Genomic DNA, 12,206 nt, shown 5'->3' with positions numbered 1-12,206 from the left:
CTATTAGAAGCTCTTAGGCTGAAGTGCAGTGCTGAGGGGGCCCCCTTGAGCTTGAGGGCCCCCCCCCGCACTGCGGGGGATGCGTGGGCATGTGTAACGCCCCTGTCTCCACCAGGGCGACGGAGTAAATTACTCCACCAACCTGACAGAGATGTCACTTGCCGACTTTAGAAATGACTGGCAAGCTGTTGGTCATTTCTAAAGCATTGGCAGGGACCATCATCACGCACTTCCTGTTAACCTTTTTGCAGTTTGGTACTGGGCTCTATCAACATGACGGAGCCTTCCACCAAACTGTACACTTTTTTATATTAAAAAAGAAAATAAGAAAACGGGATTCTCTGTTAGAAAATTAAAAAGATAATGTGCCATCCCCATGAAAGTGATTTTGATGGCAAGGAGGCATTTGTTGTGTTTTACTGTCCCTTACCACCAGGGTTTGTCTGGTGGTGATGGACAGTAAAGAAACAAATATATGTCCACCCACCCTAGTTGGGCGGATAGACATACAGCCAATTCTCCGACAGCATTTACTCCATCGGGATATCAAAGTTTGGCTACAGCAGTGACAGAGAGTCATAACTCCCTAGTCCTTGCACTTTGTGAGGGCTGCATTTTTGTAATGCAACACTTATTGTTAGCATCCCTAGAACGGAATTCCTGTTATTTGCCAAGAACAACAAACAGTCTGTACCTGGCTCCATGTTAAGAATTTTGATGGCTTTGGAGTAGCATACTTTTGGCTCCATCCTTTTGTGTACTCATGTGACACTATAATACAAATGAGATATGGTGCACCAAAGGTACAGAAAGTGCATCTATTGTGTATTTTGACATATATGTATGTGTGCATATTAACCTTTTCCTTTTCAGACTCATCTGGATTGTTGAAATTAATCTTCGATAGGTTTAGATTGTAAGGTGATGTGCTAAAATGCATTTAATGCAGTTCATTCTTCAGTGATTAGTGAGAATGAATCATATGGGCGTTCAATGCTTTCCTTATAATTCGTGACCAGTTGTCATGTTTGCCTATTAATACATGTATTAAGTTATTATGCCACATATAAGAGAACAGTACAAAAAGAGCTTTATTCCTTATTAAAGATGTCATTTATTGGAATAAATGTAGATTGCAGAATATGCATTTAAAGAAAACTATTAAATTAGCATGATTGTGGGCCTTAAGCTTACAGTCGAGACATTTAATATTAATATGAAAGTTGTTTTTGTGCAAGTTTTCTCCCCAGCAGGTGCAGACCAATGGCAATTATTAGTTAGTGAAAAGCACATTGTATTTTAGAGATAGTGAGGGGAGTATTAACTGGAAAGATCAAATAATTGTAATGAAGAATAAAGGAAGTATTACCAGATGGTACTATCAGACGAAGGGAGGAACCAAGGAAGCTTTGAAAGCGGAAACTGAAATATGGGAGTAGTGTTCAGAGTGCCATGTTCTTTTCTGGGAACTTGAAATATACTGTGATATGTCTGAGGTCATATTTCTCTAATGTATTCCGTGCATTTAAGTTAGGGAACCCATCTTGGATTTCAGTAAATTCCCTTTAGCCATAGAGATGTACAGACCTCTCTTGTCACCTCTGATCGAGTGGCTTCATGCTATACATGAACTCTTGCCTACAGAACGTCTACAGAGGTTCTGATGCTGACACCTTACTTGCTTCCTTGATTGAATAGCATTTTCCCCATCCTTAGTTTAGTAGATGCAGCAAATATTTTATTTGTATGGTAAGAAGGATCAAAACCATTTGTCTAGTCATCAAACCGTTTTTCTTATATTTTGCATAGCTGCAACAGAGATCCTTATATGCACTTTGCTGTTGTACGCCACTTTGGTTTTTCTTTAATAATCCTGTATGTTTTACAGCATGATTTTGAGACTGATTTATATAAATCTGGCTTTGAGTTTCTAATACATTTTTCAACTTCAAGTTACTGGCTCAGCCTTTTATTGTGTTATTTAAATGATTATACTGTACTTTGAAATAAAAATTGATTCCTCTCAGGCCACTAAAAAGGTCTATTGACCCAAGTAGATATTGGAAGAAACGACCCAGAGTGTTCTCAACTTCTAACCCTAACTTTGTGGAATGGCAACTTACTTGGATTCGCCCTGAACACCAATGTTACCCTAAAGGAACACAATGCCAAAAAAGCAAAGACTTTCTAATACTATCTCACTTTTCTAAAAAAAGTGAACCCATTTCTTCCAGAAAGTGACTTCAGCGATGTTGTTCAAGCCCTTGTTACATCTGTGTGGTGGTAACACCTTGATTAATGGCCTCCCTGACTCCACATAAGCACCCCTTAAGTCAGGTCCATCCTATATGCCGCAGCATGGGCCTTCCAAGGCCTAAACAAATATGATCAAATCATCCCAATCCTGATGGAGCTCCATTGACTCCCCTTCCAACAGGCACCATCATAAACACCAGTTACATAATTTACAAAGCCGTAGTGACCAGCACCCATGTTTCTCATGAAGACAAGCATCCATCTCTGGTGGTTCTCGAAACATTCACAGCTAGGACACCATCATATTGCAGCCTAAGAAGTGTAAAAAAGAAAAAAAACAAGGCAAGCGGCCTTTTCCAACTATGCACTAAGGATTTGGAATAACTTTCCTGGATCCATCAGGACCAACCCGTCACTGATCCAATTTAGGAAAGAGTTCAAGACACACTGCTTTAAAGAACTCTACATCACAATGCATTAACTATCCTCAAACCAGCCATCTCTCCTATTACTTGTTGACTTTATGCCTGCCTCTGACCCTGTACAGCTCTCCGATGTCTTTTGACTAAGTTTGTGCTTACAAAATACCACTTACATACACACATACAAACCATATACATGACTGTATATTTCCATGCCAAGTTAGTTGTTTAAGAATAGATGTTCCAAAACAATTGTATATATAGTGGAAAAGGTGGTCCTTGTCTTTGACCCTGCATAGCGCTCAGCTGACATAGGTTGGTTGGCACTATTGAAATACCACACATATAGACATACATTTTAAAGCAAGCCTGGTCTATTTAGTAATGGTGAAAATCTTAAGTGACTAATACCAGTAGATGCCACCAGATAATGTGAGTATGCAGCCACTACCCATACAAAAACACCTCACATGCCTGAGAAAGGCCGTCAGTCGCCTTGCAGACAGTCAAAACAATCGACCAGCATCATCAGTCTGATGCATAGCGTGATGATGTAGGCCATTCATGACACATGCCAAAACTTACACACTCAACAGTGTGGATATCAGATTTATGCATTTGAATGCTGGCCATAAGAGCTTTTAGGAACACCCATGTTTGAGCTGGACATGGAAAAAGACTATGCTACATGTAGAAGGAAGAAGACAAACTATATCAAGACATTGCTGATCAATCAAAAAGGAAGGCAGTGACCCAACAGCAGTAAAAGAAATGGCCTACATGCTTTGAAAACCTTGCCTTACCATACCTAAAATGAAATACCAGTATTTGTAAATCACACAGATAACTCCAGAGAGGTGTTCCGGTGGGGGGGACCATCGGGAAGATTAAGCGAGCTATTTCCCAGAGTCACATGGTGCTGGGCTAATCTGACACCGGTGCCAGGGATCGAACCAGGAACCCAATGGTCTGGAGTCAGGTACCCTGGCCGCTGCGCCACCTCTCTTCCTCTTCATGTTTGTGATTAAAAATCTATGTTACATTAAGAGTCTTTTCGCTTATGATTTTATCGCTCGGGCATCGTAGGACCATGAAATCACATGCTTTTTCAAGTGGGTGCGCTGATCGACTGATGCTGGTGGTTTATTCTGTGGATTGTTGCATGGGCGTAGACTGCTTTTGATCTGCAGTGTTTAGGGTATAACATTTAAAATTGTTCAATCATGCATGCCTTAAGCACAAGACACATTAAATACCTTTTTTGCATTTATTGAAAAAAAAAAATTTGTTTCGTTTTTTTAGGATTTCAGACTTAAAGGGGACAGAGGCACACAAAGAAGGCAACCCAGAGGTGAAAAGGCTACTGTAAGCACTTCAGGGTGAACTTGGTAACTATTGCGGATTGTGACAGCTTCACTAGAGCTTAGATCACTACCAGGGATTCCTAAATTCAGGGGGCAGGGGACTACATACTTTGAGTGGCAACAACATTAATTGAAGCGCAAGCATCATAGGGGTACCTAGGCATCCATGACACCTGGTGTGTCCAGTTATCAAGAGCTGCCAAAAAGCATGCCAGTGTTTTGGTTGTCCCAAGAACAGATGAGTTCTCTAGATCTCCACTGCCGAGTCCTGTGAGTGGTCACCACTTGCAAGATAGGTCTGCTGTATGGGATGAAACGGAGCACTGGGCCAACAGGTCACCTTGAAAGTCTTTTTCTTTTCACAGGGATACTGTGACTATTGCTCTTTTCACAGGGATACTGTGAATATTGATTGATTGTGGTGTGGTGGCTAGTACACTTGAAGGCAATGTGAAATGGGCTTAACAGAGCACCATCAACCCATCAATGTATGCTGGGAAGTGTCACTTAAGTGGATGCCCTGGATGGGAAAAATGGAAAGAGCTTGAGATGATGCTAGACCTCAAAGGTCACTAGAGTTTTGGACCCAGAAGAGAAGATAAAACAGACAGTATATTCAATCAGAGTGGATAATCATAAGCACTGTTATATCATGCAAAGGAAGCTTCGTTTTGTGTACGAGGCAAGTGCAGTATAAATACAGTCGTGTTTGTGGACTATAGAGGGCGGATCAGATGGCCAAAAATAAGGAGGATGGAAGAGTCCGAATTGGCTTGAGGGCAGTAGAAAACAGCATGAGGGAATCTGGAACAAATAATGAAATGTCAGCGACACCACCCACAGACTGGAAGAAAGGTAAGCCTGGGTGGAGTTCTGCTACACGGAACTCCGCTAAGCGAAAAAAAACTACACCGCACTACACGGAGTTCCACGGTGCATTGGATACATGCTGTTCACAGTGATTTTGGGTACCAGGTGCTTGTCTGCACTGTGCAATCATCGCACACTGCACCATGCGCTGCTTCCTGTCTGCCGCTCGAGTAGATTTTTACTCAAGCAGCAGCTTTTTCAAGGCAAACTAACAGTTTCTAAACGTGAGCGGTCGCGAGCATACGCAACCACTCGCAATGAGAAATCTGACCGCCTGTGTTCAGAAATCTCGCCGGGAGGTTGATTTTACTCGCTCACACTCGTCAACTTGATGATGACAATCACGAACGAGGAAAAAATCTTATCAGGGGGTGGATTTTCCTCGCTTTCCAACTTGACATTGACAAGCGCAAGTGAGGGAAAAAACTCCACTTCGAAGGTTTTTAGCACTCTGCGGAATGCAGCGTGTGGAAATCTCTGCAAACTCCACGAGTGGAGCAGAGTTAAACGCCCTGACTTAGAGAAAGGGGAACTGTTCAGTGACTGAGACGAGATTGAAGACATGAATCATAGTAAAGGAGGGACAGTGATACGGAGGAAAAGTAAGTAATGAGAGGGGACTCTAAGGGACGGAGGAAAGAGCAGTCCAAAGTATAGCAGTTGCTAAAATCTAATCGCAAAAGGATACAGAGTCACGAACAGTGTGATAGGTGGTCTGAGAACAGGGAATAGAAAGGTGAAGTGAGTTGAATGTCAAAATAAAGAAGGCACAAGAAAGAAATAGGAGCAGCAGATGGGAAAAACGAGGAAAGCACAGGGGTAAATAGGGAGAATAGAATGGCACTGGGTAGTACAGAGATAAATCCTGCTGATGATGATGCCCATGAATGTGGCATTAATGTCAACGAAAATGAAAAAACAAACATAATGTTCCCTTATGCACATTTTGTTTGTGGGTGATTGCAATCATAATAAGAGTGATTCACAATATTTTTCATCAGAAAAAAAGAAAAGTAATTTTTAGACAACAGTTTCAATACACAAAACAAAACAAATATATAGCTAATTTTCAGAATTTGTTATTAAATGTTTTCTCTTATACAAAAAGTAGCACAGTGAACAAGTGCAGGGCTTGAAGAAAAGTGTAATAAATATGTACAGTGAATAATAATCAATCACATTGATATGGAGGAGTCGATGTAGTAATTAATCAATCAGATTGTAGACAATCCGTGATAAGGTCATTGACGTTTCAACTCCAAAGTGTGGTTCATGGGGTCTTCCTCAGGACAAATAAAATAGCAAGTAACCAGCAAGAGATTTATGCCAAGAGGATATGGAATGGGTGTCCAAAGTTTGTTCACAAGGATTTGGGCTCTAAGAAGCCTAAATCATTAAGTTAGTGAAAATAAGCCCTGAAACGGCAACTGTTTTTGAGTGCCACATTCAACACTCAAAACCATATTGCTCATCTTCAGTTACACAAACAGGTATATTCATGTTCAGACCACTGCAAGGATTGCTAGTGCAAAAATGTTTGACTACCATCCACCATTGATAACAGCACAGTCCAACAAACGTTTACTATATTAACAGAATCTGCCATGACATTGGTTCCTGCCAATGTAGAAAGACGTCAGTGAGGCCAGTGGACATTTGTACATTTGGTGTGGTAAGGTCTCTCAAAGTGGTTGAGGTAACATCTTCCCCCATCACTCTCAAGTGAACTCCATCCACCAAACTCCAAGCAGGCCGCATTGTCTTTCATGTTACATTATAGCCTGTTCAATTGCTGGTTAGCCCGGTATATTTGTCAGAAAATTAAGAAAAAAGGTGGAAAATGCAAAAAGGAAAGGGAATGCCAGGTAGGCCAGGAGTGGAGATAGTGTGTATAGATGTTTGTTTGCCTGACACATAGAAATCATTTAAAGATGGCATGCCCACACTAGAGGCCCCATTTGACGATAATGATCCACACTCTGGACCACATGTGGTTTGATAAAACTCGATAAAGAAGTAAGGAGACTTTACTCGTGTAATAAGACCTGCAGTGGATACATTGGAGAGACACAAAGAGACAAAAAACATCTCTATCAGAATAGGTCTCACCAAGAGTGCAGGATGAATCCGAGAAACAAGAAACAGCTCAACCATGAGCTTTAAGAGTAAACTCTCATATGGGGCTGCAAGCTTAGGAATGGAAGGACGTGGCCATTAAAAATGGTTCTGCAGGAAACCCAGTGATGTTGGTGTTAATTATGATGTGGTTGCTGGCTGACATAGATGTACCCTCTCACCTCAACCAGTGGTAAATTTGAGCTGGTGGTTTCAGGTGGGAACCACCAGCACTTATTTTTGTGGAGTGGCCTTGATTTTTCCTCATCGAACATTAACACAGCACAAGAGAAAGAAAGAAACACACAAAAGGGGGGGGGGAGAAGGAGGAAGAGAATGACAGAAAAACAGTGACAAAGAGAGAAAGAGGAATAAAAAATAACCTGAGTGAGTGAGATAAAGGGGCAGAGGATGGAAAGGCAATGCCCTCATATACAAACATCTGTGGCATCTCTCCTCAAAATACTGATGCAATTACAGGGAGATTGTTGCCCAAACTTGTTGCAGTATGCCTACCAGGCAGATTTGTTAGACTTGCAAAATCCAAACTCATACCCAAATGTATTGGTCTGGCACTGCTTTCAGGGAAACTGGACATAGTGATGCAGGGGATAGCAAGAACAGCTCCCCAATATCACACTGGTTCAGAGAACCAATAAAATCGTGCATGGTGGAAAATATTGTTATGACCGAAAGAAAAAGAGGGACAGTAACAGCTATTAATGAATGGGACACAAAACAACTAGACCTACAAGCTAGGGCAGATGAAATGCCCCCCACCCCACCCAGAGATAGGATTGGACCAAATAAATCACCTTTACAGGAAGATGGACTGATATGCATGATCTACCAAGGGATCCTGATGGATCTATGGCAGATCTGATCTATGGAGAACTGTAATGTGTTTACCTTAAGGCCGACACGAAACAGAGAGAAGTAACTGTAATGATGGTCAGAGGGTCTAGAACGAACTGACCATCAGAAGGCATGCGACAGGGAAGGGACGAATGAAAGTGCACGAGGGAATATGGTCCAAACAGAGGGTGGGAGTTCTACACGCTTATATATATCCTACTTTGGTAACACATAGCTTGCAGGCAGAAACATTTATGGAAATGCACTGAAAAAGAAAAATATCTATGTGACCCTATGAACACAAATATTGTTGAATAGTGCTGATGAGAGACTACCTTAGTTATGTTAAAACATTAATTAAAAATGGAGCTGAGAGTGTCTGGTGGTGAATGAAAGAGGCATGAGGTGGAATCAAGACTAAGCAGCCTTGGTATTCAAAATTCCTGACATTTGATAGCACTGGCCAGGGGCTTCTGAGCAAAACTGTGGGTCCGAGCACTTATTCTTTTACAAATTAAGCACTACCCCCACACCCTTCGCATGGAAAATGAATAAAGCCAGGTGGCAGGAAACTCATGTTACAGACAACAGGCACAACAATGAAATGGTGAAGGCTATGCAGTAATTTGGGTATGCAGACATGGGAATACCTTTAGCAACGACAGTACTCGAGGAACCTTTGATGACGTTTGCGGACCAAGGTGAAGCCGATATCTTGCGGAGAGACTACACAGAGGCTTTTGAGAATGCATAGACGGGCCTAGCGGTGCGTTATGCCGATAATGAATAGAAGCCAGACTTGGAACGCGTTGGGGCTTTATTGAATAACATTGAGAAGGAAAGCTCTAAGGGAGAAAATTTGTGTGGGAGCACACCAATTTTCTACTTGAAGGCTCCCTCGAGCCGCTGTGGGCTGACGAGCTCGTGGAGAGGCACCTGCACGCCTGGAGAGATACTACGTTCCAAGGATACGGCAGCCTGCTCAGCAACCCCAAATAATGCCTAATCTCTGCTGATGACAGATAATAATCTAGAAACACGTGTCCAGAGATGGCCAGCACTAATCTGCACCAACCTGGTGAAACACTCTAAAGACTTTGCAAGTGTACTCGCTTGTCGGACTGCATCTACCATGATGCTTAGGGGCGACCCTGCTGCGAGGTGAAGCAGTGTGCTCCCACACCAATTTTCAGCTCTAAGGGAGACGTTGGAAGGCCCGTGGGAAGATGCAGCTGTGCAATAGTCCCAGGTGTCCCCTTGATCCTCCAGCCCACAAATGATCCTTGGGAAGATGGGAGGATACTGCTGACACTTATACTTGTAGCCCATTCGCTCTGAGAGCTGTCACTTTCTCTGACTGGCCAATGAGGGCCAATGTTATTTTGATGAATGCTTCCCAATGAGTTATGAGATGGAGCTCCTGAATGGCTCAGCATGTCCTTGTAACGGCCTTGCCGGAAGGAGGGCGGTTTATAAGGGAAGACTCATTAGTTTAATGATGTTTCTTTGTAGGCAAGAAACACAGTGATGAATGCTGTAAATTGATGTTCACATTCAGAGAAATGGCTCAGATGCTGAGGTTGCCTTTGGCACCATTAAAATGTGACGACCTTCCCGCTAATTATTCCTTTCTTGAGAATTTAAATGTATAAAGTTGAACAGCAGTTGAACGGTTGCATGCTGGTTAAAAGGAGCGAGTCCCCCTGAGGACACCGAAATCACAAATTTAAATCAATGCCTTGAAATGACTTTTATCGGCACATTATCCACAACATTCACATCTGCCTTATGCCTGGTATTTGTTAGAGAGGAAGCTAGTAAGAAGTCCCTGTGTGTGGCTAAGCACAGCCCAGTGAAAAATAATACAGAGACGTGTGCCCAACTAGGACATTTTGCTTACGATAGCATAATCTTGCATAATTTCTGGCATTTTGTTTTATGACATAAAATGTCCGATATAACACCATTATGCCATCTCATGTAGTTGAGATTTCATGTCGGTAAAAATGCTATGGGTGTGCAGGGGAAGAATGCAAACGAAGTGGGCACCAGCAGCTGTTGTTTCTGCCATGGGTGAATTTATGCTGTTTTGTTGCACGAAATGCACTCACAGTCAGAGTGGAAGCAAGGTGCATTTTATGCTAAAGGATACAACCAAATGTGAAATTCACCCAGGCCTAATCACAACATCAGGTAAGAACATTGTGGTTGAAAAAATGTTGAGCACAGCGGGTGTTAAAGTTGGACAGTGTCATTGAGTGTTGCACCCTGTTCATCCACAATTAAGGCGGAGCGCGTACACCGATTCAATGCCGAGAACACTTCAAAATGCATTCCTGTTATAGCGTGCAGAAGGGTTTCACTCTCTGATCGTTGAGTGTAAATATATGAAGTATAGCTGCTTTCCCCGACTGGGGGACGTCCCCTGTAGCACTGTGTTATTTCCCTATTCAAACGGCTTAAATATTCAAAAGAGTAAATCACGTAATCGTTGATCAATTCGGCTTTATTGGGCAATTGTGCAGCTCCAGCATATGCAAATTTGGTTATGCATACATTTGAAAAGGCCTATATCCTGAACAAAGAAATTTGGAAAACAAATGCCATACTTTTTGTGAGATACATTGATGATGTTTTCACACTAGTAAGGGGTCAAAAGAGGAAATAATTAGTGCTTTGAATGACCTCAACATGGATAATGAGAAATTACAATTCACTTATGATGTCAACAGTACCAGGATTGCTTTTTTTGATGTTTTAGTCTTGCTACCTTAGACAATCAAGTTAAGGAAATGATTTCTAAATTTATGAATCAAGGATACCCCAACAACATTTTGGAATAATCAAAGGAACACTTTGCTACTAAAACATGAGTAGAATTACTCACATCAAAGCAGAAGGAAGAGCATAACAAGAGAATAGATATAGTTTCTAAATTCTCAACCTTAAGCATTCAATTCAAGAAAGCTATTTTGAAGCATTGGCCAATGCTTCAAATGGAACCTGATTTTAAAGGGATTTTCTCAGAAGGACAGTTGTTTGCTTACCAAAGAGGAAAAAACATTAAAGAGATGCTGACAGGTCAATCTAATTCCAAGACGACTGGAGCATACAAGGGAACTGTCTTCTGTTTTAATTGCAACAACTGCAATAGCATGATTAGAGGTTCATGGATTCACCATCCGAGGAAAGGATACAAAATTTACCTCAAAGTTACTGCCAGCTGTGACTCCATAAACGTAGTGTATCTTTTTTAATATGTCCATGCGGACTTGCGGACATCGGATAAACCGAAAGAAAAATGAAAATCAGATTCATTGAGCACAATTTCTTTGAGCATGGTCACAACATTTGCCAACTAAAATTGATGATCATGGAAATGGTAGACATTAAACAAGGAACAGACAACCACAAATTCCTTCTTTAAAGAGAGAACTATTGGATAAGAAGATTGTATACATTAATGCCTGATGGTTTGAATGACATGACGGAATTCAGTTGCTACCTTGAACCCAGTTGGAGATTCTAAATTGATGCACTTCACATGTCTTTGACCTTTGGCTACTTGAGTTCATGTCATATATTCTAACATGATTAATGCGATAGTGTATTTTTTTAGTTACTATATCATGGGTTCACCTTATATACTCGAGTTGATTGAATCTTCTATGTTTATTTACCATCTCCACCTGTTTAGTACTGATCTTACACCTTCCTTGGGCTTCTCGCATGTATGGCTTTGATCACACCATTATAAGATGGCCCCCATCTAGACAGATAGACTTTCTTTCACCTTCTTAATTCACCAGTCACATGGTTTCAAATCACCTCTGTTACAACACCTCTTTAAGATAGCGCTCACGATTGAGACTAGTCCTTCCTTTAATTTTAGTCTACTTGATTACGTCCAGCATGTAGTACATGCACCTGGCAATGGAAGAACTCAGAAGCGATAGGACGCAATTATTCTGATCCAAGACTCCCATGAGTAATGGCGTTGCTTTGTTTAACCCAGAGCCCCGTTACTTACACTTCAACTGCATGCCACTCGCCCTGGTTTTCACAATGTTACGACCTGGTTGTAGCCATTTATTAACTTCATTTCACGTTGTTTAGCATTCCATCTAATTGTCACAGGGTGAGATATCATGAACATGTGGTAGAGTTTGTAATGGTCTTGTTGCACTTTTAGCAGTATACGCTACTCCTATGGAGTGTTTTTGAACCTATTTCGCGTTTATTTCACATTCATTCGATTCTTTGTGAACATGCACATGTGTTTTTTCACAGCGCATTTATCTCGGAGGTATTAACTTTTTTCACC

General features: G+C 41.4%; 1 protein-coding gene across 3 annotated transcripts in view; it reads right to left on the bottom strand.

Moving 5' to 3' along the window:
* RAP1GAP2 (RAP1 GTPase activating protein 2) overlaps positions 1 to 12,206 on the bottom strand; it is a 941,171-nt gene that overhangs the window by 433,566 nt on the left and 495,399 nt on the right. The gene's annotated exons all lie outside the window — the stretch shown is intronic.

The sequence above is a fragment of the Lissotriton helveticus genome, chromosome 3_1, assembly GCF_964261635.1.
Source record: "Lissotriton helveticus chromosome 3_1, aLisHel1.1, whole genome shotgun sequence".
NCBI classification, from domain to species: domain Eukaryota; kingdom Metazoa; phylum Chordata; class Amphibia; order Caudata; family Salamandridae; genus Lissotriton; species Lissotriton helveticus.
The sequence above is the reverse complement of the archived record's forward strand: the minus strand, read 5'-3'. Positions and strand labels throughout refer to the sequence as shown.